The sequence below is a fragment of the Thunnus albacares genome, chromosome 5 (genome assembly GCF_914725855.1).
Source record: "Thunnus albacares chromosome 5, fThuAlb1.1, whole genome shotgun sequence".
NCBI classification, from domain to species: domain Eukaryota; kingdom Metazoa; phylum Chordata; class Actinopteri; order Scombriformes; family Scombridae; genus Thunnus; species Thunnus albacares.
This window is the reverse complement of record NC_058110.1, coordinates 18568955-18591887: the sequence shown is the minus strand read 5'-3', so window position 1 is coordinate 18591887 and position 22933 is coordinate 18568955. Positions and strand designations below refer to the sequence as shown.

General features: G+C 38.7%; 1 long non-coding RNA gene across 2 annotated transcripts in view; it reads right to left on the bottom strand.

The window, feature by feature from the left end:
- Positions 1 to 4309: 4309 nt before the first annotated feature.
- LOC122981858 overlaps positions 4310 to 22933 on the bottom strand; it is a 57963-nt gene continuing 39339 nt past the window's right edge. The window contains exons 2-4 of one of the 2 annotated variants that reach the window (XR_006403351.1): positions 16234 to 16280; positions 4546 to 4678; positions 4310 to 4462 (exon numbers count right to left, since the gene is read on the bottom strand). This is a non-coding gene — a long non-coding RNA (uncharacterized LOC122981858). The remainder of the gene's footprint in view (positions 4463 to 4545; positions 4679 to 16233; positions 16281 to 22933) is intronic. The other variant, XR_006403350.1, reaches the window with a different exon arrangement.

Genomic DNA, 22933 nt, shown 5'->3' with positions numbered 1-22933 from the left:
AATAACATGCCAAAATTTTATGAACACTCCTTACCTGCCACTGCACACACTAATGATCTCAGGTCAGCATTATAAAAGATAGTAAAGATGCAACCATGACCACTATGATGAAGAATGAATGGCAGGATATACTGAAAAACAGTGGATCAGACAAATCTGTATGGTTACCATAGATAAAGTACGGTCCCACTATATAAGAACAATGCGAGTAGGATACCTATCTGGAATATAACTTGGAAATTACAATTAAATCAAACTACTTACACATAGCCATACACTACATATAATGCAATTTAATAGAACACAAAGGTGCTTGTGTGCCTCATTAAGAACTAGTACCATGCCCTTGGCAGATAAAAAGATATTCCTGAAGAGCAGTGTTTTTTGTGATCTTGGTGTAGTTGAGGATGAGTTTCATTTTGCATTTGATTGCTCTGTGTACACTGACCTAATGAGTTTGCTCTTTGGAAAAAAAAACATGACAGCTAGAGAATCCTAATGAGCATGGTGGTTAAAAGAGAGTACCCTGTATCCTTGATGTCTGTGATGTAAATTGCATTTTTTTTTAAAATGCATTTGTAAATTTGAGGAACTGTACATCATGAGTTGTTTAATGTCTTGTAAGGCCGTATGTGCTTGGTGGTTTCTTGCCCCTCACACAACCAGACTACATCTTATGGATACACTTTGGAACAAAAAACACTTATTAATCATTTAATCAACCTGTCAAGACACAGACTAAACCAATTAGCATATGTTTAGATGATAGCATGTCTTGATGTCTTTTCAACCCCCCAACAATTGTTAATAACATCAAAACAAAGGTGTAAATATAAAATTAAGCATGTCGCTGCAGCAACCGCATGTCCTGTTTCTCATCCATTTCTTCAGGAAAAACCTTACATGAAAAGTTGTTGTATTTTTCTAGGACACAGTAGGGGGACTTGCCCCCCACTGTGTGCGTACATGCTGTAGTCATTTTTACATTAGATCTCAGTGGTTCACCTCGTTTTAAGATAAAAGATTGATATGATATATTGAGGAAAAAGGGGGACAGCCCATAAAGTAACCATTACAGGATTATATTTTCTGTGTTTTCCTCCACCAGAGCAGAGAAGAGAGCAGTCAAAAGAGGCAGATGGGTGGTAAAACGCAAAGAGCGAGGAATTGAGTGTGTCTTGATGTGAAATGGAGGGAAGAATTGATCGAATGGACTGAAAAAAATAAAAAGTTCCTGGTTGATAGTTGTAGTTGACCAGTTATTTATAACAGTTGTTGGTCTGCACATTGCAGTCTTCTGTGTGGGGTATTTTACTGAAAAATAAATTTATTTAACATATTCAGTAGTTAAGAACACTTTTAGGTATTTAAAACAGGAAATTCAAATTAAAATATGGCTCTGTTTCACATATCTTGCGAATGACCAAATAAGAAATATAAATATATAGTATAGCTTGTTGAATAATACTTTTATGACTTGGGTTATCTCATTATCTTATTAGCTAGATCTTTGAGAGTGACATTATTTTAACAAACGTTTGTGTAACAGATTGCTGCATCTGAAACAAGCTGCCCCAGCCTCCAGAATGTGGTCAGGAAATACAGGTGAGACTGCTTTACGTGTCCAGGGTTACAAAAAACAGATGTAGCGACCCTCACTTGCTAGTTTATTTTCTGACAAAGTGTAGATCAGACTGAAGATCAACGGTTACATTTACAGTTTACTAATGTCCAGCATACCAATTTGTTTGTTGGTATGCTGGACAACAAAGAAGGATGCTATTTTCCAACTTTATTTCCACTGTAGCTTTGTTTTGTCTGGTATCGTGTTGCATTAGGCTAAAGTCTGCCCATATGACCGACAGAACGTATATTTTTTTGTACCAGCTTGTTCTCATCCACACCCAGCTGCATTTCTCCAACAGTTGAGTTGTTTTGTCTTCACTGTACACAAGTGAATTTATCAAATATATCAATATGACTAAAATTATGTCGGTTAGTGAGTCATAATGTTGTTTTCTGTTACTTTCAGATTTATTGCCCAGCCCTAGTATGTAGGGTGGGTGTGTTTCTGTCCCATTAATAATGTCATTCAGTATTTGCATTTGTTACCACTTTCAAAAGACCAGGCGCTCTCTCACACAGTACATTTTTCCAGGATTATCAATAACTTTAGATTGATTGATTGGAGTTGGCAGGTTTACCCTCCAACAAACACACACATCAAACTGTCAAATTCTTCTTTCAGCACAAGCATGTGTGTGTTTGTACCCGTTTGACTGTGTATTTACTACATACAGTGTATCAGCATTAACAGCACATTATGCAGTGCTCTCCAGGGTTATTTGCTTAAAGAGTTTCAAATTGACTGATCAGTCATTGATGGACAGGATGGGAGCATACAGACTTCACAGTGTCAGCTATTGATAAGTGGATCGATCTCGTTGATAGCAGCCTCAGAGAGCTTGTTTATTGGCACATAACCTATCGAGTACTCTGATGGATTAGACTGTTTAAGCACTGTTTTTATAGGAGGGGAGAGCAAAACACAAACACTGACAAGCATGTGTAGCCAAACACACACTCACACGTATTTGAAATACAATGTCAGAAGTATTTTGTATATTAGATATACACCCTCAAACAATGCTTTCACTTGGTGGAAGATAAACATTCAAATTATTTAATTTTTCCCCTAATCTAATTCAGGAGCAGGTCTGAAAGGGAGGGCTGAGTCCGTGGGTGGAAGGATGAGACAGAAATCATGCAATTTCATTTGATTTGGTTGTAGTAATTAAATATAATTAGTCATGCAACTGTGTGCAACTATTTTAGGGCAAATTACTCTTTTAACTATAAATGGCATTTTTCAATATTTTGTCATTTAACATCTTAGGATTTATTCCTAGGTTAATTTGGAAAAACTGTGTGCTGGTTATGTGATTACAATTGATCAGTTATGGTCAAAATGTTATTCTGGACACGGAAAATAAACACAGTTTGCAAAAACCACATACAAACAGGGGAACAAAGATATGTCAGTTTTGGGACACAAAATATTAAAAAAATATTTTAATTAAAATATTTAATTAAATTACTTATTAGTCAAACGCTTTAACTTGCATAAGAAACATCTACAGTACATAACAGTGCTTCTAGTATACATATTTGAGTTAAATATTATAGAACTCCTACATCTGGTCATTTCCATCCCAAATACCATTTGTGACTGAACTGTAAGCCATGTAAGTGTGTAAATGAGCATTATATGACAGAGCAAAAGTAAATTTGATGTAAATGCCTTTGGTGTTGAGCTTTGTATTGTATCTTATGTCTGCTGAGCTTTTTGTTGTTGGCTTGTTTGTTTGTTTGCTTGTTGTTGTTAAACTTGACCTTTGGCTGCTCTGACTGGCTCTCAAGCTTTTGGGATTAAGTGATATCTTGAAAGTCTTAAATCCACCACTGTGTGCTATTAAATAAGCTAAAAGGGAAAAAACGCTGTACATGAAAATACACACACACAAAGTCATGCTCACGGGTCATGTTCACATTCATCCTTTTGATGGAAGACTGCTACATAGTGATTTATTTTGTTGTGTTTGTATATTTTGTGTTGCACTGGATTCATACTTGATGCGAGGCATAATAGGAGTCCACTGCAGATATTTAACTACAGGGTGTAGTTTCTGATCTATAGTTCAGCGTCATATTTCACCCGTTGATATCACCATTGCAACACTACACGGGTATATCATATGTGATAGGGCTGTATCATGCTTTAATTACGTTCCCCACGGTAACTGCTTTTACAGTCTTTCATTCACTTTGTGATAAAAGCAATGGTGGGAATGTCCGCCTTGTTTCATTACTGAGCTGAAATTATTCCGTGCGGTCGCTTTGCTAGACGCGTGTTACTGAAAAGGAAGTTATCTGAACCCTTATTCAACTTGCTTCATGTTGTATTCACTATGATCAATCTCTACTGACATCAGAAACTTGTAGATAAAAGGGCCGGGGGCACTCAAGTCGAGCTGGCACATTGCAAGTGTTTTTCCATTACAAGGCATGGCAAGGTAAAATAAGTTGTTTACCTGTTGGAGGTGTGCTGTTTGCAGAAAATGCAGTAAGAGCCTGTTGTCTTATCTGCAGCTTTTCATCAAACATATCACTGCGGATGTTTCTGCTTGTTCCGTTCCTCCTAACATTATTTATAACTGATTCGCTGAACAAATAGCTCCAAATATCTCCCTATCTTGTTGTAGTCAACCTGTTTTCATTGTAGAATAACACCACTAACAAAGCTCTGCCAGCTCGGTGATAAACACGTCTGCCATTATTTTGTCATTTAAAAGCTTTTAATATGAAGCAGCAAGTCAGGAATTATTGGTTTTCATCAGCAGTAACTTAACATGACTTCAATACGACTGAAAGTGATCAGGAAACAGTAAAATAATACCGATATCTGAAAGGAGAGAAACCACAAAAATTAGAAGCTGAGAGCTGAACACACGCTGGTCTCCAGCACAGTGAGTTGAGACAACATACCGCTTGTTTGAAGGGGTGATGGGGTTCGTCACAGTTATCCCCTGCTGTGAGACTGTAGTGGAGACATGTCTCATCACAGGTTGGCTTGGCTCGGCACAACTAAAGCGGACCATCCCAGGCTAATGGAAAAGCCCTATTTGAGAAAGTGCAATAAGAGAAATACCAAATAAACACAACGACTATGTTTACATGCACATTAATGTTCCACTACTATTCCAAATATGACAATATTCCGGATTTGATACAGGTCATGTAAACAGCATATTCCATTTGGATATTCCAAGTTAGGCCTTATTACGAATGTAGCATTTTCCGATTAAGACATAAATGTGCCGATATTGTGGCTTTAGGAGCATTCTTTGGACATACAGCTCGCCTTCTCCACGACGGGGGGCGGAGGGGATTGGTTATTATCCTGACATGCAGCCATGGACTGACAGTGATGATTTGGTGTGATGCACCAAAAATACTCAGCAGTGTAGAAAACATCATGGGACAACCTATGTACTGCATGTGACTGTAACTAGAAATTTATAATATCAGTCATATCAATATCACATATATTTGCTCACTAATGTTTTCCACCTTGCTGGCTTACTTCACTGCCTGTGGAGATCTTGAGATTCCCGTTCCCACTGGAGTAGAGGGAAACCCTGAAAACCCTCTGCATGTAATCGGGAATATTAGTGGAATATTCATTTTCATTAGCTATGTAAACAGCTTAGTAAGAATGTTATTTTTTTCAGAATATGGGCAAAAAACGGAATATTTTGTGCATGCAAACATAGTCAATGTCCAGGGTTTGAATGAAGCTCTGGACATTTGTATAGTATCACCCCCTCTGTCTGTTGTTTTCCTACCTGTCTCTACTGTCAACTACAAAAACTCTTTTTTTTTTTTTAAATAAGCATTACCTGCACTATATCTGGTTGTGAGTTTGTCTGTGTAACAGTATGACCATGTATATGCATAGGGTCAGGGTTTATGGATTGCTAACAGCTATATGGTGGCTAATTCCAGCTTTAGATAAAGTGAATAATTATGGAAACAATCAATAAAGAGTGTAGCAGGGGAGAGAAGCAGGACGGGAGATAAGACATTGGCTTATTGACTTGTCAAGTGTCCCCATCAACACATAGCCTTTTGAGTGTGTGCGGCGCATGCGCATGTGTGTGTGTATGTGTGTAACAGCATGTGTGAGTGTATATAATTACTCTATAGTGTGCTTCTGTATCTCTTTGTCCTGGTCTGACAGCTAATTAGTTGTGCTGTCTCAGGAGTAAACTCAATAAGGGGAAAATGAGGGAATCAGTGGATCCACTTATTTTCATATTCAGCTGTTACTGTGTTGGGACTCAGGCCATTACGGTCCAACAATGTGTGGCTAGAACGTGCTGTGCAGAGGTGCCAGAAAACACCAAACCAAAGGTACTCTGTCATATAAAAACATTGTCTGCATGATTACTTCAATATGCCAGTTGAGACAATACTAAATAGAGTTAGTTAGCATCACGATTCTTACGACAGTAGATTCGAACTCAAGGATTTGAATATTTCTGCTTCCACAGCAGACAGGCATCTTACTGTCCATTCAAAATTTCTGATAATCAATTGGAGTTTGAAAGCTTGCTGACTTGCATATTCTTACATCTGCTCCATGCCTGTTAAAGGCAGAGGCAGTGCAGGGGAGGTCCTTGTGTTGAAAATCCTGTTCAATTAGTAAAACTCAAAATCTTATGTACTCTGTGATGCTGTAGTGTGGAAATGATTTCAAAAATGCTGCATCTGGTATATTTCATAAGTTCAAATTGTCTCTTTTTAACATGAAAGTTAGATCAACATGACTCCAGAACTGTTATTTTTAGCGAGCATATTGTTCTTTTCTTTCTGTTTCTGTTCAAAGTGAGTGAAACAATGCTGAAAGTTCAGGGCTGAAACAATTCATTTATCCATTCTGTTCATTATAAAGAGTAAACACATTTACAAAGTACAGAAAGCCCAAAACACACACTGAGAATGACAACAACTCACAGGAGATATAACTTGAAATATCACCTGCTCAGTTACAATCGCTGTTTCTGTACTATCTTGGATTTTACCAAGTCTAATTAATGTTTGATGATTGATCCAGTAACACAGTCACCACACAGGTGCATCTCGTTCAACAGAATCAACACCATATGGCATTACATAAATACCCAAGTAGAACAAAGGAGGCAACCTATAGCTTTATACTGTAACAGATTTTGGCTGACAAATAAAACTGACACAACACCTATTTTTAACATATGGATAAAAAAAATGATTTTCCGATGAATCGCAAATTTTACTGATCCATAATCAATTCTTGAAAGCCAGAGCTTAGTCTTTGCATTTGCGCCTTTACTCATGTGTACATGTGCACTAAATGTTATGTGTATGCAGGTTTACCTGTTGTAAATGGTTATTAGGACTGAATGATGCATAAAAGGTCTACTTCATGGAAATGGTTATTACAACGTGCACAAAAATCTTATTTCAAGTTAAAAAGTAACATAGATGATGGCTCATATATTAGCCATTTTGAGTCACAACAGTCATGACACGGGACTGTCATGACTCAGGATGATTAGCTGACTCTAAAGATCACATCTACGAGAGGAACAGAGTGAAAAAAAGACTCTGACTCTCTCACACCAATCTGAGCTCATGGTTTGTGTTTGTTAACAAGATATTATCTCTGGCTACGAGATGTGAAGCCATGGAAGTTGTCTGAACAGTGTGCGGATTTTACTGTATTCAGTCTGTCCCTACCTGCTGCATAGCTAACGCTGGCTAACAGCTATCTGCAAATATCAGACTGATGTCTTGTAAACACAAACACAAACACAAACAATGCAGATTCACTAATGAGCAGACTTTCAGTTTAAATTGCTCACACTGATCATTAAAGTGGATGTGCTTGACTAAGTCAAATAGCAAGTACTGACAGTCCATGTGTTGCTGTATGGGACGGCATTTTAAAAAAAAAAAATATGCATAATGATGAAGCCCTTGCTAGTGATTCAGGTCTTTTATTATTCTTGATCAACTATTCAGCACATGTAGGCCTAAAACGTATATATGTGTCATGATTTAAGTCTTTCTGTATTTGTTCAGGAAAAAAATCTTTGTTCCATAGATTTATAACCAGAAAAGGTGTTGACAGTTAAGTCTGTAATGTTCAAGGAAACATTTGTTGTTGAATGTATAAGTAATTTAATTTCCCAAGACAAATTAGGAAGAGCTTTATACAATATTAGTGTTTATCTGATGCAACTGAATCAAGAATTGAACTGAATGGAAATGAACCAATTCTGGACTTTATGAATCAAAATCGAATCACGAGATCAGTGGCAATATCGAGCCCTAATGGCTGGTGATTTTCTTTTTTTTTTATTTTTATTGTCAACAAATCTCATGTGCAGAGCTAAACCAACAATGAACTCATCCCTCTTACAAGTATTGTGCGTGTATCTAAAGCCTGATATATCTTATTCCTATGTACCATAGACTGCCATTGTTGTCCAAAAAATGATTAAAAACATGTCAGTGAGCCGCACCGCTGCACTGGGTGACATGTTCTTTCACCCCAAAGAGTTTGGTCATGGTAGTTTGTTTAGAAACTTCTCCAAAGACTCATGACAGCGATCACTTTTTCAGTCTCTGGAGAGTAGTTTTGTGTAGGGCAGACACCACTGCGCATGTGTAGAAATGCGATTCCCTTTGTAGAGCTTCAGTAGCTTGTTGTGCTACATATCACAACCTCTTGAGTTTGTACTACATTATTATTCTCAGAGAACTTCACTACAAAGTCAAGAGGTTGTGATATGTATGTAACAATTGATAATCACAGAACATCCTTGCTGATTCCTGGTCCATTTTGACCATAGGAACTTTTGCAGAAACCTTTTCAAAGACTTTTCCTGCTGTTCAACAGGAAGCATCTAATTGAAGTTTCAGTTCCAGGGTCAAAGTCCCTGTTCCAGAGATAGTGCTCTCCAATGGCCCAACTGTCAGCGTGGGTTTGCACTTCTGAACATCAGTGACTGTTCAAAAACAAGCTGTCTGACTGCTAAAATATGTCTGTCCCTGGCTGAAATTGAACCAGGGACATTGTGGTTATGTGTCATGTTCAGCTACTAGGGCGCGTACATTTAGATAACTGTTAAATAACCAACTTCCCAACTAGACTAAAAAGAACTGACAAAAACAAAAAGATGAGAGAAACAAAAGTTAACTTTATTCAGTGCTGTGACAAAAGGCTTCTACAGCAAAATATGACTGGATAAAACACTTAACACCCCCTAAATACTTTGGAGACAATTTTCTATTCCTCCAAACATTTGCACAATAGTAAATCCCTAACCCTAACAATAACAAAATGAGGGCTCTCATTAATCCATTATAATCTTTGAGGTTCTTGAGATGAATGCACCAAAGGAAAAATGTAAGCTCTGATTAGTTTGTGAGTTTAGTTTCTGTTACAACTTGGTCAAAAAGGACTATTTATGATGTGTATATACATTATGTGTTTGTGTCAGCAAGCCGGGACATTTTCTCTTCCTCTTTGCAGTTGATTTCACATTTTCATCCACTTTAATCCAACAGGAAATAGTAAAGAATAGCACACCGGCAAGACAGGATCTCTAAAATATGTTACCCTGAGTTTAGAGGCAATGAGATGGTGGAAACTGGTTATGCCCTGAATGCATGTACGTGTCTGATGGATCATCATGGCCTCAGGCCCACATACACATGCATGCATTCTTACTCCTCTCTCTCACGCACACATACACACATACCTACGATAAATAGGATAGAAAGAATGAGCCATGAGAGAGACCTAGGGAGAGATATTAGCTACATCCCTCCACCCCCTACCTGTCTCATCAAATATGATGTGGCCATATAAAGACAGTCTGCAGCAGCGGGAGAGGACTGCTGAAGCACAGACTTTTCACTGGCTGAAGTAATGGGCAAGAAAGAAGGAGCCAGAAAAACAGAGAGAGGGAGAGAACTAGACAGGGTGTTAGTGAGAGCAAGAAAGTGTTAGTGAAACCTTGTGTGCGAGAAAGAGAAAAAAGACAGAGAGAGAGGCAATGATGGCATGAGAGGACATACGGAGAGAGAAAGAAAGAGCGCAAGAGATGAGTGAGAGCAGAGCAATCCTCATAGCTGAGGGTAAAACCTGCAATCTACCATTCTGTCTGATCTCAGCCATCCTATGAGTCAAGCCAAGAAAGCTTTGAGATGCTCCATGCACATTAACCTCTACTCATCCTCCACCCACACTCCTCCTCTGCCTCATCCCTCTTTCCCTTCCTACTCACATTACCAAGCACTTCAAACACGCTGGCATCAAGAGCATAATAAGTGACATTTAGGTTTATGTTTGCTTCATTAGCGCATACTGAACATGCGATAATGATGTGATGCGATGGCAACACAAAAGGACCAATCAAAGCCCAAAATATGAATCTGTGCCAGTATATCATAGTTATATAAATCCTCACAGACAGATGGACAAAATAACAGTAGGATTTTTTTTTTTAATTTTTCCTCTTCCTACTCATTTGTTTCAACCTTTCAATCTATTTGCATTGTAATTATAATATTCTTAATATTGAGACAATTGTAATTATTGTTACAGTTTTATGCATTGTTATTTGTGGCAGATTTATTTGAACTTGTACTACTTCACACAGAATAAGGAGCTCAATTTAAAGTTTGTCCCTCTCAGATACAGGGATTCTGCAATCCCTGGTGGTATATCTTTCATTACTGAGCCCCAATTTTTCATTAAAAAAATTATTTCATTCGCACTCAGGATTTCAGACGGTCTTTTAGAAGGAGGACTGTGAATATTTCATGAATGTACGGTATGTTGCAGGATGACTGTATGGGTGGCATTTACTTGGCCCATTTCAAGAAGATATACCTCCTTGCAAGTTTCTCTTTACATTCAGCTCCATTTACTTTCTCTTTATAGATACAATATTTACATGGTGTTATGTCCTGTGTGGTGTGTTCTCTGTACCTGCCCTTTGTTTCAGGGAGCTGAGACCAATCATTGCTCCCATCCAATTGGCCGAAGCTGTGCAACCTACAAAAAGGCCCTGCCTCCACCTCAGCCAGCAGAGTCTCCTCTACACCACATGATTTGCTCTTTGTTTGTCTTTGTTTCTTTACTTAATAAACTGGCATTTGTTTTATACATTTCAGTTTCTCCTTGTTCATCTTACTATCCCCCTTGAGGCAGGTTGTAACACATGGAGATGGAAAGATAAACATTTAAATTGAAACAAAAAACTGAAATGATTTTAATTGATATATTATCATCACAGAAATGTGACACCTGGGAAGTGATTTGCTTAAAGGATAAGTTCACATTTTTTCAAGTCTATATTAATATAATATTCACCTGCCCATTTTCATATTGAGAAGGTTATTGGTCACAGTACTTGTTCATCCTGTCAATACAGGCTGCAAATAGATCCCTTCTTGATGGCAAAATATGCATAGTCTATAAAATAATATAGTCTATGACAAATCTCTGTATCTCAAAAGCTACAAAAAGAGAATTATTTATGTATGTTTTTTATCTTCCTTGTTCAGTTCAAGTCTCTCCCAAAAAGTATTTTAGGTCTTTCAACAGAACCTGTACTCAAGGCACACAGTGCTATATAAACCCCCAAAAATACATGATTGTTCTTTTTTTGTTTTAGCAGAAAATCTTTCAACAGCACATAAATAACTCAAATCAACATAAAAAGGAGCTCTGAGAGTATTCCATATTTAGTTTGAACAGAAAAATGATGTGGAGCAGATGATAAAATATATAATATTTACTTTACAGGACCCTCTAGTAATTCAGTATTTAACATCACTGCATGTAAGGAAGTTTAGACATCTCACTTTATGCCAGTAATATATGGTACAGGGTTTTGTTTTATTTATTTAGGATCTTTTTAACTAATCGTATTAAGCGTCTTTGAGCATCTTGAAAATCACTCTTTAAATCAAATATTATTGTTTAAATATTGTAGGACTAAGATACTAAGGTGTCTTAACAACATAAACTGGATCGGATATAGAAACAACTACAGAAATGATACATTTTTAATAATATTTAAGCCCAGTTTTCCAGTTGTGGAAAAAAAAAAAAAAGGCGATCCATCATCGTATTTGCAGTACTGCTTACAAATCCTGCATTTTACCCCTCTTTATGAATTTATAAAGTAGTATCTGCATGGCGGTCTTACTTCATACAGCACATGTCCAGTGACAGAATTGGTCAGTTATTCAAACCCTTTAAAAACTACCTAAACTCACACTCAGTGCCAAAGAATTAAATAGTGTGATTTTTTTGTTGCAGTGAAGAATGTAGATGAAACATTTACCAGTGTGCTCAGTCTCCTGTTGGTCACAGTAAACACTAGTTTCCTTGATGGCCAGCCTATAACCATAATCTTAACATGACCATATATTTTGTCTAACCTTTGCCTAACGTTTTAGTTTAATAACCTTAATCATACCTTAAACATAAACTATCTGTAATGACAACTATCTTTCCCTAAACTTAGCCAAGTAGGTTTAGTTACCTAAACTTAACCACACTTTAACCAAAGAGGAATCAGCTGAGAAAACATTAGTACATTGAAAAAATAATGTTTACATTGGTATGAGGACTTTCTCACATGACAGGGTACATATGTAGCCTACAGAATAATGATAATCCCACCAGTTCATGAAACTATCAAGATCTTCTTTCGGGGCTTTTAAGAGAGGAGAGACATGTTTAATTTATATAAGTCTGACATAATGGGAGAGACAGATTTACCCAGAAAGGAGCAGCCATTAGGAAGCCATTTAAATTGATTTATTTTTTAGCTAGAGATATCACCAAATTGACCGAGAGAATAACTTCTCAGTCATCAAAATTGATAATCTTGTATCACTTCCTAGATGACAGGTATATATACTATCAGGTTAGAAGTGATTTATAAAATATTGTCTGCAAAAAAAAGGAAACTAAAGGGTCAGTTCATCCAAATCACCAAAAAAACATATTTTCTCAATTCACCCATTTGCTGAGCTTCAGATATCCATGTCTGGAGTTTCTCCCACTATGTCAATACAATGGAGGTAAATGGAAATTTGTTTGTGGTGCTTAAAGCGTTGATTTAAATTTACATTTGATTTTCTATGTTAGTTAATAACGTGACGTTGACGGCATTAAAAAGAGGAAACTCAACTGCGAGTTTAGTGCAGCACGGGAACAGTCTACAGCGCGCACACGCTAGAGCTATCTGTCAATACATCCATGTATCTTATAGTTCATCTTCAAAAAAGGCAGCAGTAGCAAACATATTTTGATTTAATGACTAAATAATTAACTGTGAGACGAATGTGAAGTATATTGTGAACTTTCTATGCTCTCACTCAGAGACTAAAATTAGCAGAGCGGAGCAGCAAACTCCAGCAGTAACAAACAAGACCGGCTGACCAACACACACTGTAGGGATGCACAATATTGGATTTTTTGCCAATATCCGATATGCCGATATTTCTCATTGTGGCCGATTGCCGATACCGATATATGCACATATTTTTTTTCCAGCTGGCTGAGGTGGCTATTATGCATGCAAGCATAGATTGTACTAAGTATGATCAAGAAAGACAATATATGAAGGAAGAACTTAGGAAGACTGGAGTTCAGGAGCTCAGCATTAAAACTTTAATGAACCTGCCAAGTGAGTGGAGCAGTAGAGTTTTCATTGAGTTCATTAGACAGACAGGATTAATGTGTAGGATTACATCTCTGGTCCACACTCTGGAGCAGAAGGTGGCAGTAATGCACCTAATACACTGGTTGCCAACCACCATTATAAATCAAAAAGAAGTCCCCCCCCAACAGAGTGGTACATCCCATGGATGGTACATCCTGTCAGCTGAAGTGTTTCCTATCTGTGCAGCCGAACATGGCAGCTCCTCAACGGACGGTTTCACCCTGACGGTCCCGGTGCCTCCTCCGCAGGCTCCGCTTCACTCAGCTGCCCGTCAGACCTGCTGCTTCTCCCCACTTTAACCTTAATAACAAATCAGCTGTTTTGAAGTGCTAGCGGCAGCATGGCCAGAGGGAAGCACAGCCAGCTATCCTCCCAGCTAACGTTAGCCCCGGCTCTCCATGTGGATCCAACCGGAGCACCGAGCCCCGATTTGTTATTCAGGTTAAAGTGGAGCCTGCGGAGGACGCACCGGGACAGGGTCAGGGTGACACAGTCCATCGAGGGAAGCACTGTCAGGCCACGGAAGAGAAGGCAACATATCGGCTTCTCATAATTGGCAGAATTCGCAGATACCGATATTTCATTTTAGAGCTATTATTGGCCGATACCGATGACGTGCCGATAATATCATGCATCCCTAATATATATACATATATATATATATAACTGAGAGATGATCAAAGAAATTTGATGTGATGGTAGTCACAGCTTTTAGTTTTATTTACATTATTTTAATAAGTTACAAGAAAAGCTAACTTGTATTGTTTTGTTAGGCAGATAAATCATGTTTGCAAAGTTAAATGTTTACATTATGTTATTTATTTTTTTATGTTAGACTATACTAGTTTAACTAACCTCTGGTTTATTCAGGTTTCAGTCTTAATCAGGATATTCTTCAGACTAGCAGCATTATCAAATTATAAATCATGATAAATATCAATATTGATAAATATGGAAAAATGATCAATATCATATTGTTTGCCATATTGCCCAGCCCTAGTTAAAACAGTAACATAATTCAATATTTTTCATATCTAAACATCATCATAAATGTATAGCTGGGGCCCCAGGCAGTTGCCTACCTTGCTTAATGGTAAACTTTGCGCCTGACTCCACCTCCCCCTCATACAGGCAGGCGACTGTAAAATACTTTCATATTAATGAATTCACTGGTTAATGCAGTTCATTTTTTAAAATAAAAAGGCTGCATATCATTTATCTTAATTGTCAGTTATGTTTCATATTGTATTTCAGTGGACTAAGGACTACTGTGCATGGTTTGGTACACAGAATCAGTTTGGAATCGAGAATCGATTCTGAACAGGAATAAAATCGTGAGATTCCCGAAGATGCCCTGCCCCAGGCACCAAGAAGATGAATAGAGTCAAAGAGCACCACAGGTAGGATGCAAATCTTATAACAATGAAAATGTCAGACAATAGGCTGTTGGGAAACAAAATTAGATCATTTTAGATAGCAATAAATAGAGTTATTCATAAACCTTTGTTTGACTAGTTTAATAGGCTATAGGCAAGTATGTGCATGTGCAACTTTCAGGTGGCAGCTTCTCATCTTACACTGGTGCTGAAAATAATGTAAAATGACAAACAATATAATGGCAGCAGATTATATAAGCGGAAGGTAATTAACTTTAATTCTATAACAGCTAAAGGAAACTTCAGGCTGTTGTCTGGTTAATGTGCTCTTTGCAAGCCGGAGGAGGAAACATTTCTGTAAATTATCTAGCTGATCACATCACGTCAAATGCAGGAGAATTTCTCATTTAAATCTATATGTATATAACATTTTAAAGCTTATTTGCTTAATAGTTATGTATCTAAATCTTTGGTATTTGGAGCAAGAAGCTTGTGGAAAGTAAGATGTAAAATTAAGTAAGCCACACCTGTTATTTCAATATTTCAGAGACGTTTATTTTAACAGGTTGTGAACATTAATTAGGTAAACATTAAAAACTTTAGCACTTCTGGTTTATCAGACCACAAGGAAGGGATTACAGATCTTTGCGATTTAATTATTTATAACTTGAGTTAATTGGAAATGATGAAAGCTGAAGCTATACTGGATTCAGATCGGATAAAAACCTATCGGCAATGTGGCTAGTCCATTCTTCAGAGAGACCTAGAAGTGAGAAATAAACTGTCCATAACAGTATCTTTTGTGTCTCCATAGTACTTCACTGTCTCAATGTCTTTCTCAATCAAATATAAAGTGGCTCTTGTACAGAGTACAATGAACAATTCTCTGAAAAGGCAAATTGTCAGTAAATCTGTCCGGTATGTTCAATATCAACACCTGTTATCTTCCTTCACAGAGCTTCTCTAATAGTGTTTTTCTTTGTGATGATTTCTAGGCTTTGAAGTGGAATTCCTGCTCAGACATCAAAGCACAGAGACCATATTTCTGTTGTTTCATACTTTAATTTGTCTGGAGAATAAATATTTCATGACTCCGATAAGGTTTGTAGAAGCATAACTTTTTACATTTATGATTACTAAATCATTGCAGATGTTAGGCATGCTGCTTGAACTAAAGGAGCAGCCAATGTCTCATCTAGTCATACTATTAAGGATATTAGTCAGCCCACTTCTTGACAGAGGGGTTACCATCCTTCCAGGACTGCACTCCTGTGCCAGCAGAGCAGGGCAAAGGAGCTGAGTAAGGAGCTGAAAGGACAGCAGCCGAGACGAGTAGGTGAAAAAGAGGGTACAAAACTTGGAATTATGATTACTAACAGTGGCCATGGCAAGTACAAGCACTTTACTTATAATTTCTGTCAGTGAGAGCATATGCCACCAACCTGATCGTTTTAAAAATCTTTTCAAGCAGGAGAACAGTTAAAAAAATGCCAACAATTTACCTGGTCCACCACAAACTGCAATCCTGGTACTACAGTTGTTATGAAAACTATGAAAAGGAAGAGGAAAGAGAAGAAAAAGATCAATTTAACACCCATCAATCCTGTAAGATATCAAAATAGATTTTTCTTCTGTGTCTAAACTGTTTACACTGTTAACAGGTCTTCACAGCCCCAGAAATTACACTACCATTGAACCCATCGCTTGGTCCTTTTCAATAAATACACAGGTCTCACTGAAAAACAGGATATTATGCATGTTTTACATGTGGTAAATTTGTATCTGAATAGCCTGTACAGAAGCTTGCCTTCTCATATACTGAGATAGAGGTTTATGAATGTGAATGTTTTTTTTGTCATTTACTTTCCAACTATTACAGCCTCCTGCGGCAGGGCGGGCTCTTACAGAGGTTGCAAATGATAGTCTGCACCCTCTCCAGGTCAACATTAAAGTTAGTGATGACAAGATCTGCAGTGCAAAGGGAATTGGGCATTCTAAATTGGGAGAAAATGGGAGAAGGAAGCCAAAGGAAAAACCAAAAAGACGTTACAGACAGTGTCCCTGTATCTCTGATGTGTAAGGCAATGTATTTACAGGCATGGTTAAACAAAGTAATGATAGCCTCTCATATTTTCATATAAATATTAATTTCATGTTTATCCAGCAATGATGATGTTGACCAACCAACACTTATCCCCACCCCACTCGCATTATAATAAATATACTCTTGTGCTTTCACCATTTATTTGGGTCCCACAGGACCTGCAGGATCCCATTGTAGCCCTCTACGCTGAGATAACCAAAGAGGAAATGCCACGTTGTCTTTGAACCACTGAGTAGAGTGTTTACTAGATCTGTTCTTCACATAACAATGATTTTTATAGCATTTTTCAATTACTCTGAAACGGTCTGGTGGCAAAAATTTCACACCACAGCACTTTCCTGTTTATCTCTCTCTCTCTCCTTTCCACTCTCTCACTCCACCTATTGTGAGCTCTGACAATACTTTGCAAGTTCAACACCAAAACCTTTATTTCTCTGCGCCTTTTTCAGCAGAAACACTTTGCAGCAGTATTTTATGTTGTGATTGAGCGTGACCATAAGGTAGGCAGGGAGCTGTAAATGTATGGCTTTTCCATTATAGATAAGAGCCACAGAGAGACAGAGAGAAGCAGCATAGTGCATGTCCTTGATTTAGCGGCATCGATCCCTATCTGCTCTCTAGCCTCTTTCATTTAATATGTGTAAAAAGTGTGTGTGTGTGTGTGTTGGGGGGGTGGCCCTATGGCTATGCAGAGCTCAAGCAGAGATAAGGTTATCAGAACACACCTAACTGATATGATTGGCAAGGTGACAGGAGGCCACTGTGGACCCTGAGGGCTTGACTTACCCCACACACACACACACACACACACACACACACACACACACACACACACACACACATAAGTGACTGACCTTAAAATAAGTTTAATCTTTTGTTTATCCCCGTCACAAATGGAGGCAATATCTGCATGAAACACCACAGAGACGTCAAACAGCCATCACAGACTTCAAAAGATGCTGCTTATTATTTTCAGCTAGTGAGCTATCGCTTTTGATAACAACACTCCCAAGAGAGACAGAGGCAGAAAATGGGGGGAGGGAGGTGTACAGTGAAGGAAACAAGGAAAGAAAGAGTGGGAGAAAGAAGGATAAAAACACGGGCTGGAAAGGCGGGGGTGCCTCTGCCTTTCTGAGATAGCTAAACCCGAGTAGCGAAAAAGCCACGCAGAGTCACAGACAGACAGTGCCACAGAGAGATGGATCTGTAAAGCGTCACTGCGACGAGAGATACAGGGAAAGCAACAAGATGGAGGAAGGGATGTGGAGAGAAACAGATAGGAAGATGAGAGAGAGAGCGAGAGAGGGAGGAAGAGATGGATAGGCTCTAGATACTTGATTGACTCGAAGACTGATGGGTGCACACTACGAGAGGCAGCCAGAAAAACACACAGCAAGGCGGCGAGTGAGGGGATGGACACACACATGCAAACACAAAGCTGACTCCCCACTGAGTTTCCTGCTGCATGTTTCAAGTTGAAATGAAAGCACTGTACAACAGTAGATGATTCTTTTTTTGTTTAAAGCAGAGGTAGAAGAGAAGATCTTAGTTTTATCAAATATTATAAATATGTCTCTGATTGCAGAGTGAGATAATTTCACACAAACACTATATCTGTTGCTCAGGAAAAAACCTGAAATGAAATAAGTACACTTGACTGTTCTGACTACTCTATCGTGACCATATTTCCTCGGCCTTTATTTCTTATCTCTATCTAAATCGTATTTCCACCTCCTTTATCCCTGCTGTGGTCTCCACTGCTGGTAAAACACATCACTGATAAATGGCCCCACATATTCATCCCTTCGCTTTATCAGCATGCAGAGGAAAAATGAGTTGTGCAGGACCGGGAGGAGAGGTGGCAGGGGGAAGGAAGAAGAGAGAACTGAAAGGAAATGAAGGATGTGGGTGAAAGATGAGCATAAAGGTATATAGAACAGGGGATGCAGGAAGAGGAGAAAAATAAGTAAATGAGGACTGCAAAAAGCAGGGAGCCGAATAAGCAAGGGATGAGAACGAGCGGCTGAAAAGATGGTGATGAGATAGATACATAAAGCAAGGGAGGTACGGGTGATACAGTGAGGTCAATGAGATGAAGGAAAAGATGCAGGGAGAAGGACAGATTAGTAATGGGAGGGACAGAGGAAGGCAGGATGGAGGGTGAGATGGATTGGTGCTACTTGAGCGGACCCGGAGGAACGGATGAATCTATGTGATGCATGATGGGAGCCCGTCCAATAAGACAACCAATCACAGGCTTTGGTCTAAATGGGATAACCAATCATGGGCCTTGGCCAGCATCATCATTCCCCATTTCAGATAAGCCCCAGCACATCATGTCCATCTTTTACCCCACAGCAAGCTGCAAGCTGCCCTATGAGTGTATGGGTGTGTAGTTTCGTGTGTGAGTGTGTGTGTGCGCCTATGGCTGTATTCTGATACCAATATATCTATCTTAGATATCCATATATGTGAGGATCCTTGTGTGGCAGTGGATCTCTTCTATTGCTCTGTTATTGCTGCACAGAGAAGCGCTGAACAGGCAAAACATAGCAGCAGATTGTTCGACTTGGGTTTGTGCAACCGCAATCTAAGTCAAGTACCCTGAAGCACACTTAAGAGATAGTGTTCTTTGGTGCACACAGTGCAAAAAAAACCTCTTAACATCTTAACAAGTTTAATCTATACAGTATTAAGTCTTAAAACCTTTTCTCAAAAAAAAAGTTAAAAAAAACGCAAAACAAAAGGGCTGAGATATTTCTCTTGTTTTGAATTCTGGGCAGCTTAACCTCGGAAACACAAAAAGGCGTTTGTGTGACTTTGCTGCATTACCACTCGTGTCTCGCCTTGTTGTTGTAGCAATTAAGTTGGTGATATGATCTTGTAATGATGAAAAATACTGAAAATAAAATCCAAATTGTAATAAACTGAAACTATCTTTTAAAGGGGACCATTATGCTTTTCCTTATTTTCAGTCATATATATAATGTTACAATGTCAGATGTTCGTATTAAACATGGCCAAAGTGTCAAAATAATAAGGTAGATATATGTAGAAGTAAATCCGGCTTCAGACTGCTCTGAACGCTCAATTTCCAACACTTTTTTTCTACTTTCAGCCCAAGCCAATGTCAGCTCGTGACAGATTTCTTTATATGGTCATCTGTTCACTGCTCCGCTCCGCTAACATTAGCATTTTCCATCGTTTTGGGGGAAGTCACGCTGAGCCATGACTCGAGTTGAGCTGGCATGCTGTGATTTGTAATTTGCAGCAGTAAAGCAGGAAATGTTGGGTTTGCATCGGCGGTAACTTTACATGACCCTGATACAGCTGCCCCTCAGCAGGCTTCTGGAAAGCTGGCCAATCAGAACAGAGTGGGCTCAAAGAGACAGGAGCTAAAGCTGCCTGCTAGAGACGGAGGCTTAACTGAGGGGCCGCATAAAGGGCCAGTATAAGACACATAAGGAGTTTTTTGAACTGTGAATCATACAAAGCTACTCTGGTGGAGTCCCAGAATAAAAATATAGAGCTGGAAATGAGCATAATAGGTCCCTTTTAAGTTTCCTCTAAGCAATCAGAATTATTTCACTTCCCTTGTATATCTGTTAAGAATTAATTATTTTACTGAACCACTTATGAAGACTGACATTTTTGGCAGTGCACACATTCAAACACCAATGTCTCTAGGACATCATGTTGGACTAAAGGCGATTTGAAATGACCAGCATGAAATAATTATCAAAACAACCTGTCATTTTTTACACACATAACACAGTTTTAAAAAGTCTGACTTGACAGCAACAGTGTGCGTGTGTGTGTGAGAGAGAGAGAGAGAGTGAGAAAAAAGAGAGTGAGAAAGAGAGATGTATGACACAGTATTCATGGGAGGTGTGAAGGTCAAAGCATCGGGATGTGCTGTAATTGTAGGAGACGTTTTAATTAAAGCGTTTTGAGAAGGTTTTCGAGGGGTTACAGCCTGTGGGGTGCAGACTGATCCTACTGTCACAGAAACTCACACAGACTGACGTATGTGCGTATGTGTGTGTGTGTGTGTGTGTGTATGTGCTCACGCATACCAACGTGGGGAGACAAGACAGCTGGAGTCCCTTGGCACTGTTGTGACAAGCTTGTTTGAAATCGTCCAAAATAGAATTTTTTTCTTTTGCCTCTCTCTCTCCTAATTGCTTTTTTTTTTCTGCTCTCCCCCACTTCCACCGGGACCCCCTCCCCCTGCCTATAAGACAGCATACTTAGTTTCCAGAAGACGAACTGCTCATTTTAAGTCAGGTAAACATTTTGGTGAGGTTTGTTGTGCTATTTATAAACTAACAGAGAGCTGTGGCATAAAGTCGTTTCAGAAAGAACTCAGCTTCCCTCAAACTGACTTCACAGTGAGCTAACATTACAGCTGAGGTTTCAACTCAAAAAACCTGTTGCAGTAAGTGTTCTAAAAGTGCTAAAAACATGACAAAAACATGAATTATTCCATCCTCATATGGATGTAATTATTTTGAGAGTAAAGATGAAGACATGAGTAAGAGATGTCAGTCATGCTAGCGGCTCTGTGAGGCTGGGAGGCTTCCTCTAGGCACAGTGGTGCTTTGAGCTAAATGCTAACATCAGCATGCTAACATGCTCACAATGACAATAATAACATACTGATTTTTTGCAATTTTAATGTTTACCAAGTTTGCCATCTTAGTTTAGCATCCAAGCATGCTACCATTAGCACTAATCACACAAATTACAGCTAAGGCTGAAATACCTATTGACTAGTTTGGTAGGTATTTGGTCATGAACCACATTATTGGTCAAATTAAAAATTTGACCTCATGTTGGTGTTAGATGAAAAGTCAGCAGATCACAAAAGTTATTACAATTCATCTGGAAGGGGACATGAATGTCTGTACCTAATTTCATGCCAATCCACTCCATAGGTGCTGAGAAATTTCAGTCTGGATCAAAGTGGTGGATGGGCAAACCAATCCAATTTTGTTTCCTGGCTGCCTGCAGACTATGAATACAGTTCCAAAACCAGTGCACTCTTTTTCCAAAATTTTAAATTTGTATACCTTACTGCATGGGACTTATCAGAATCATTTTAATGCAAGGTAACACAAGGCCAGGTATTGTCAGTGGATTGTTGTGACTGATTGAATGCAACTGATTGCGGAAACACTGAATGATATAATGTCATTGACAAAGAAACTGTCAAGGTAACATCATGGCCAGTACTCGATCCGTTTAATAAGATCCAATCCGGCATATTGGTTTAGTGTATCCTTAACCGAGAAACCAACATTGCAATCCCATTGCTAAAAAAAGCAATATGGTTTATTTCCAGATGTCGGTGTATATTTCATTTTAGAACATAATTGATTGGTTGATTGATTGAATACTTTACTTTTCCATTTCACATGGATTAAGTTTTCTCTATGAATGCAAACTCCACATGTCTGTATCTGAATGGTATATGGCAGTGATGCAGTTCAGCATCACGGTTTACTCTTGCTTTAAAATGTGTCTGCCCTCTGGATCACTGGAGGCCAGGACTTGAGGTTACCTCCAAATGGATCCCTTATCACACAGTCCACAGCATTACAGCAATTATTCACAGGTCATGGCAGCAGAGTGTTTCTCTCGCTGTGTGTGTGTGTTTGCCTTGTACTGTATGTGCATGCAGTGTTTGTTTGTATCCGTGGCGCAGCTTTGTTCTTGCCATGTGTCCTCACTATGTGCTGCAGTATTGATTCCTGATGGCCAGAGGCTGGCTGCCTATTGATCCAAGAGCTTCCATAAAGTCATAAAGATGACTTATGGTGTGTATATATATATGTGTGTGTTTGTGTGTGTGCATGACACACAAACTGTACGACTGATGGGATGATTGATAGGGAGGGAGGACAGGGTCAAAGAAATACCAGTGTAATTTTACCCACATAAAATCATGAAATAGTGCAGCCATGAACAAACAAGCTCAACAGCACACTAGGGAAATAAAAGCTTTGACCATTTAGCCAAAACAGAGTATCTCATTAAGAGCATCAGTCAAAACCCTGGGAGAGGAGACCATCTTCATTTCAGATAGTGCTGGCCTA